General features: G+C 41.0%; 1 pseudogene; it reads left to right on the top strand.

Moving 5' to 3' along the window:
• The first annotated feature begins 227 nt into the window (after positions 1-227).
• Positions 228-805, top strand: LOC120603230 (40S ribosomal protein S8-like; annotated as a pseudogene).
• The last annotated feature ends 6,993 nt before the right edge of the window (positions 806-7,798 follow it).

Genomic DNA, 7,798 nt, shown 5'->3' with positions numbered 1-7,798 from the left:
TAGATAATAAGCACTGCACCCAATTAGTCCACATGAAGTATATTATTTCAACCACCTTTTTTATATTAATTTTTTAATTTTTAATTCTTTAATGTCACCACATATTTGACCCCTTTTAGCCCATTCGACCACCTTTTTGGAAGATAAGTAAAAAAACGTAAATGAAAAAGGGTGGTTTCTAAGAGAACCAAGAGTAAATGATAGCTCTTTCCAGCTGGCGCCCAGCCATGGGCATCTCTCGAGACAACTGGCACAAGCGCCACAAGACCAGAGGCAAGAGAAAGCCCTATAACAAGAAGCGAAATATGAGCTGGGATGCCCGGCTGCCAGCAATGATTGGCCACCAGTCCGGGGAGGCTGGACGTGGGAAACTTTTCCTGGGGTTCCGGGTGTTGTATGCACGAAACAAGGATTATCGATGTTGTCTACAATGCATCTAACAATGATCTGGTCCACACCAAGACCCTAATAAAGAACTGCATCGTGCTCATTGACAGCACACCTTACCGACAGTGGTAGGAATCCCACCATGCACTGCCCCCGGGCGGCAAGAAGCGGGCCAAGCTGACTCCTGAGGAGAAAGATTTTAAACAAAAAAACGATCAAAGAAAATTCAGAAGAAATACGACAAAAGGAAAAAGAATGTCAAATCAGCAACCTTCTAGAGGAGCAGTTCCAGCAGGGCAAGCTTCTGGCATGCATCCCATCAAGACCAGGCCAGTGTGGAGGAGCAGATGGCTATGTGCTGGAAGGCAAGGAGCTGGAGTTCTATCTGAGGAAGATCAAGGCCCGGGAAGGCAAATAAATCCTCCCCCTGTCTTAGCTCTTGTAATAAAGGTGTTTATTGTGTTCTGATCAAAAAAAAAAAAAAGAGTGAATGATAAAGGAGTGAAGTGGGAAGGTGTAACAACACTATTGATGTTCATTCCTTGTTTATGTAAATTCATCAGGCAATGACTGAAGGTAGGAAATATCCTTAACATCTCAGCGTACTTTGTTTTTGGGTATCTACCTTGTACCTATTATAATCTATAGTACCATTTTACTTTTTTTAAAAATAGTTTTCTACGATTCTAATCATTATAGAGCAGCATTTTAAGCTGTTCGGTTTGTATTCATAACTGCCATTTCCTTGATATTGACTTGCAGGTTTTGTTCTGTTTTAATTTTCATGCAGGTCATGGGATACAAAGAGAAGTGGGAAAATGGTCTCAAAAGAAAACCATCTCTGTCACTAGAGGATTCACAATCTAGAAAAAGAGGCAAGCATATAAACAAATAATTATAGCGCCATAAAAGCAGCACTTAAAAGAGGTGTATAAAATTATGTGGGAGCAAAAAAGGGAGTGATTCTTTCTGCCTGGGACTGAGAAAAATGACATTTGATCTTAGCCGAAGATGACCTCGTCCTCCATAATTTCATGGGCAGGAAGCATTCTAAGCAGAAGGAACAGCATCTGCAAAGACACGGTGACTTGACTAGAGGGCCTGCTAGGAATTTGGCAAGAATAGTGTATGTGTGAAGAAAGAGAATGGGTTTTCCCACAATTCAACTTGAAATAATTTCTAGTTGATTGTTCACTCCTTCCAGAAATATGTCACTTTGTAAGTAAATCAATCCAAAACAAGTATGCTTTAAATTCTAAAAAGACTCTGAAAATCCTTAGTTCTCTAAGTATAGCTTCAGGATGTGCCCAGAGCACAACAACATAACATCAACATCCTGGTGTGATGAGAGGCGAAAGATGGATTTTTAAGTGTCAGAATTATCATGTAACTGTCAAAGTACATAAAATCGGCTAAATAAATACCACAGGCCGACGCACTCTGTGACAGCATAACACCTCCAAGTTTTTATTAAGTTAGGAAATAAAAATAAAGGAAGATTCTGTATGTGTCTTCTCATGGAGAGTCTAGCTGCTTCCGTATCCTGATCAGCTGTACCTCGTCGCCCCAAACATTTTCTTTTAATGCCACATGTATGCCTTCCTTTTCTAAACAACTTCTCTCCTCTGGGTCCACATGTAGTGCTAGAATTTTGATTTTTTTTTTTTTTGAAAGACTAAAAATGTAAACAAAGAAAACAATATATTTGAGGTAGAGTTGCACTGAAAGGTCAATATTTCTGCCAGAGCGTCTATGAGAAAAAAATATAAGAATTTCAGTTCTATGATTGGCAATGCTGAGCTATCTTCGCTGGGGTCAATGCGGAGAGAGGTCAGCTCTTCTAAAATGTAAATGTGTCCAGCCCATGGCCCTACCCTGCCTCCTTCTCTGACAGTGGATCAAGAAACCAGACCATTGAGGGTGACTTTTACATCAATAATGAATGACATCCTGGGATGGTTGTGGCTCTTAAGACTGATATTTCTCAGAATGACAGTAGAATCAGGTTGTTTTAGACAGTTCAATTAAATTCAGCAAATGTTTACTAAATACTTTGAAGATGGCTGCAAGTCACTGCACTGGTTCTGTAGCATCTTCTACAAGCGGCTACTAAGATAAAGACTATTCAAGCTTTATCCTCAGAGCTTAAAATCTAAAGGGGTAGCTAAAACAAATACTCGAGACACTCTTAATAAAATGCAGAAAATGCAAATGCCATAAAGAAGTACCAATAAGTGTCTGTGGGGGGTGAGGGGAAATGAGATTTCATGTGGTTGAGGGCCCTTATGGTTCTCTTGTCCCTAAATCCTGCCTTTACCACGAAACATCTTTGGTGTGGAAGCCAGTATCTTTTCTCATCTCTTCCAAGCTCATTCTCCCCCTGGCCATGGTATAAATGAGCAATCTCAAACGAAGATTCCCCCCCATATAAGGAGAGAGTTCCCACATCCCATATCTCCATTGTCCATTCTGGCCAGCGGTTTTGTCTTTTGTTTGTTTCTTTGGTTTGATTTGGTTCGGTTGTTTTCTTTCTTTCTCTCTTCCTTTCCCATTCAGTTTCTGGATCCTTTCATCTTAAATTTCCCTTTCGGAATCTCAATTTTTAAATCTCTTCTATTGAGTAGCTCTGCCCCCATTCCTACTGTCAAGTTTACATGCTGACTCCATCACCCTTCCCCGGAAACAAAGGGTCCTCTTGTTAACAAGCTTCGTCATCTTCAGAACACACTATAGTGACCATATTTTATTACTTTAAAATGTTCTAAGGGTCTCACTTCTCCACCTAACCCTCCTCCAACTCCCTTATCTCCTCACAAACCCCTTATTGCCACCTCCAAACAAATATAACTGTTCTCGTGAAAAATTCCAGCAACAAAAATGTCTCCATTTTATCACAAGTTATTTATATATGTATTCAGAACAAACTACTATTTTAAACTTATTAAAAGGTGTTTCCTATTTCTCAAGTTGTGAAGCAGAAATCATCTGTGATAAGCAGAATAACACTCCCCCCATCTTCTACCCACCAGAAAGATGTCCAAATCTTAATCCTCAGAACCCATGAATATGTTACTTTACATGGTAAAAGTGACTTTGCAAATGTGCTTAAGGATCGTGAGATGGGAAATCATCCTGGATTGTCTGGATGGGCCCAGTGTAATCACAAGAGTCCTTACAAGGGAAAGAAGGAGGCAGGAGAGTCAATATCACAAGTGGGAGAAACTCAACTAGTCATTGCTGCCTTTGAAGATGGAAGGAGACGTCAAGTCAAGGAATGAATGCTGGAGGGCTCTGGATACTGAAAAAGACAGGAAAATATTCTATCCTAAAGTTTTCAAAAAAGAATACAACCCTCTTGACACCTGAATTTCAGCCCATTGAGACCTATTTCAGACTTCTGACCTCTAGAACTGTGAGATAATCAATTTATGTTGTTTTAAGCCGCCAAATGTGTGGTAATTTGTTATAGCAGCTGTAGGAAACTAATAGAACATCTTTAAGGCAAGACTAATTTTTTTGTTTGGCATCAGAAAAAACTTCAAGGCATTGTTGTTGAAATTTATGACTCAAGTTTAGCTGTGTCCTAGAGAAAGGAAAGAACCTGTGCCCGTACAGAAGAGTAAGAATCTGACGAACCTGGAAAAAGGTTATAAGGTGGCCAAGGGTGACCCAGAGGTGAACCCTTTGTGGAGCAGGATGGCTGGCTGAGGTGACAAACAATAGTCTGGACCCATCTCTGACTCACACAAACATTCTTGGGGAAATCTCAAAAATATTTCTTGAGAATAACCCCATGGGAGACAAGAATTCCTGTAACCAACAAGGAGGGAATCTTGAGCCATTTGATTCACTCTTGGAAGAAAAGGAGATTCTGTAGGGTAGACAGCTTAGGGAAACCTGGGAGACACGCACACACACATACACATGCACACACATAGATATGTATATATACACATATATATTATTTACTAACAACATATATTATTTAAATATATATATTTAAATCTCGTTTTTAAAAACAAGCATGGATGAGGGGAATTTTCATGTAGTTAATGCTGTACCTCAGTTAAACTGCACTAGCAGAGCTCCTAGGTCAAACATACATTTAGTTATTTATTCATTCAGCACATACACTTAATATTATAAAGAATTAAAACATAGTAGGGGCCCCCCAGCTTTCTTTGATTCAACCCCTGTCTCTTTCTCTTTTTTACCTTTTCCCCCTTTCCCTTTTTTTCCTCTTTCCTCTTTTCTTTGTTACCTCTTCCTCCTGGGAACCTTGACTAGCAGACAAGCTGCAAAGTTAGGACAAAAAACAATGGCTTTTGAAAAAACTGTTCTAGGGTTGCACCAGTGATCCTGAACAAAAGGCACAGTTCCAAGCCCAAGTTTCATGACAATTAGTGACAAAAATGACTACCTAAGCTCAACCACAAGGATACATGCCCCTCTCTTCTCTTCACCCTTTAAAACTACAATCCTGCTTTGACTCAGAGTGTGACCTGGCTTTCAGGTGCTGCTCCCTGACGCACATCACCGAAAAAAGCCTTTACCTTTATTGAGTCACTTAACCTATTTTTTCCTTGACCATGTCTTGTGTGACTTAGAGACTTTATTAGGTGATTTATATATACCATTTTGTTTAACTTTCATAAATAATCCTTGAAGTAGAGCTACTCTTGGAGAGCAAGGACAAGGCCATAGACTCTTCTGTGTCCTCACTAAACCCAGCCCTGATAGAAACTTTTAGGGGAAGCGTACTTAATGGGTGGCATAATATTGAAATCCACCCACAGGTCATGTACACTTTCATTCCTCAATGGAAACATACTCAGCTCTGAGCCCACAGGTTTCATGGGTCCAGAGAGCAGCTAGTGCTGGTATCTCTATGTTTATATTAGCCATTTCCAGCCAGTTGCCATGGATATCTAGAAGGTAAGCAAGGTACCAATGTGGAGTGATATTCGACTGAAAAATCTTACACAACTATAGGAAAGTTTGCTTGTTTGTTGGATTGTTGTTAAAATGTTAAAGTTTTTCACAGCAGAAACTCTGTTTTTCTGTCAGAGGAATGAATAAATTGAAGAGAACTTGTGCTTGCCCTGGGAATTCAGAAAAGATGGACCTGTGGTTTTTGCTTTTTTTCTTTTACAGATCTCAGCACCTGTCAATTTAACTCACACAAATTCGGAGTGAGGCACTCTCTCTTCATTTTATAAATTTCTTGACAATGCTATCTATTTCCCATCAAATTAGCACAATTCCCTTTTGTACTAGCCTTTTGTTATGTACATCTATAGAAAAATTCAATTCTATTGTCCTTGTCTTTATTAAACCGATATCCTCTACTGGATTAAATTGGGTCATAAAAATTGTATCATGTTATTTTATGTAGCATAAATATGATGTCGGGTGTTCAGTGTACTGTCAAGTCTTGGTGGTAATGAATAACTGACTTTCATTGCCCGCTAAGAATACTGACTTTCCCTCCCACTCCACAGCTGTGGCTGATACTAGACTATTTTCAAGCTACACCATCTCTGCTATCCCCTAAGAATCACCTGGTGAGACAATCATATATTCCAACCTAATTGTATTGTCTCTCCACTGAAAAACAAAGAAAAAAGGAAGAAAATCCACAGTAGATTCCTTCTTTGTTCATGACTCAGATTCCTGTATGAAATTTCTCTTAGGCAATAAGAAATTGAACACTTTAAATTTCGAGAACATATGTTCTCTCATGGTGAGTAACCTCGCTGATGAGACTTCCTCAATATTCGATGTTCTGTGATGTCTTCTGAGACCAATCATTTAACTTAGCCAGGGTCCTTCTGGTTTCAAAGGATAAGGGCCAAGTCATAACAAGACAGCACCCCCAGAGGACAAGTGGGAATAGCAGAAGCCAGGAAATGAAGTGATTCCTGGTCTAACACTCCAGAGAGGCAAACTGCCCACGTGAGGCAAAAAATCTCCATTGCCCAGCCAAGATAGGGTCTTTTGGCTGGAGAGAAGCTTCTTAAGGAAGAGAAGAAACCCCCCTCCCATTTTCATACCTCATCTTGGGGATAGTGGGAAGAGAAGGAAGCTTGTACGCTCTACTTTCCAAAATAAAAATGGATGCTTGATGGTCACCTAGGCTTTCCTTATCCATCTCACATGGGATAAAGGATCATAGACCTGAGACCAAGACTGTAAAGACTCTGCACAGCTCTTATTTCTGTCACCCGCTCTCTGCATCCCTGTAGAGACCTGCAGTGAAATCCTTAAAACACAAAAAGTGTGTTCATCTTTGAGAGCAGGGAGGAAGCAGGGAATTAGATAATCGGCTACCCACTGTGCATCCAAGATTGGGGGAGAAAGACCAGGGGAAGGAGTGATGGAAGCTTCAGAGGAAAGAAAAGTGGGCCAAGTCACTGGGGTTTGTGTCAGGGGAAGAAAAAGAAGCTGGCCAGGCCTGGGAAAGCACTATGGGGCTGAGCAGAAAAATGCCCAGCCTAGAGCTCCCGATAGTTTATCCATAGCTGGCAGACTCCCCATCAGGGAGAGGAAGCCGTCTAGGACCAAGGAGTCCGAGATACAAATCTCTGCCGCTGTTGGCTCTGTAAACATGAACCAATGTCTTCATCGCCTTTGTAAAACGGACGGGATGGTAACTTCGACCTCTTAAAGTTATGCTGATTCTTTATCTCCATTCTTCTCTCAGCTTTGATACCAAAAGTTCTCAGAAATGTTTAGTTCTTTCTCAAAACATATCTGGGGAAAAAAATAAAAACAAAAAACATTTGGACCCCCTGGATATGGAGAGTCAGCTTGGTCCTATCACTTTGCTAAACAGCCTATATTCCAAGACGAACAGTGACATCCTGCCCAGCTTGGATGCCTGACAGAGAAGGGGTCCTTTGGGGCTCATGTTCACACTGTTAATTTCCACGTTAACCTCTGTTTTATTAAGGGCAACAAGCTGTGCCATTTGTCTTTAGACTGAATGCGGTGGCGCCTAGATTCTGAAGATGCCATATGCTCCCAGACATGCCCCCATCTGACTTAGGATGGACTGTGTTAAATGGTGATAATGAAAGATAGCAGCTCCCAGGCCCTGAGAAAGTCAGTGACCTGAGAAAGTGCGGGGATGCGGCAGGACAGGAAGATAAGCTGCTGTGCAAACAAAGCAGAAACTTTGAGCCGCCTTGGCCCAGGAAGGGGGTGCACATATGTGTGCCCATGTGTGAGTTGGAGGGTGGCGTGTGCAGAGATGCCTAGCCATTCCTTCCCAATGCACTGACTTAATTCAGATCCTCCCTTTCCCACCTGGGCTTTGCCAACAGTCTCCTGTGAAGAAATTAAAGTAAAATACAGAAACTCCCAAGTGTGAGGAGGAGGAGACTCTGGAAGAGCAGAGGAGTGCTCTAAG

This window comes from Pteropus medius, unplaced genomic scaffold (genome assembly GCF_902729225.1).
Source record: "Pteropus medius unplaced genomic scaffold, Ma_sr-lr_union100, whole genome shotgun sequence".
Classification (NCBI taxonomy): domain Eukaryota; kingdom Metazoa; phylum Chordata; class Mammalia; order Chiroptera; family Pteropodidae; genus Pteropus; species Pteropus medius.
Note: the sequence above shows the minus strand (reverse complement) of the source record. Positions and strands in the feature narration are given on the sequence as shown.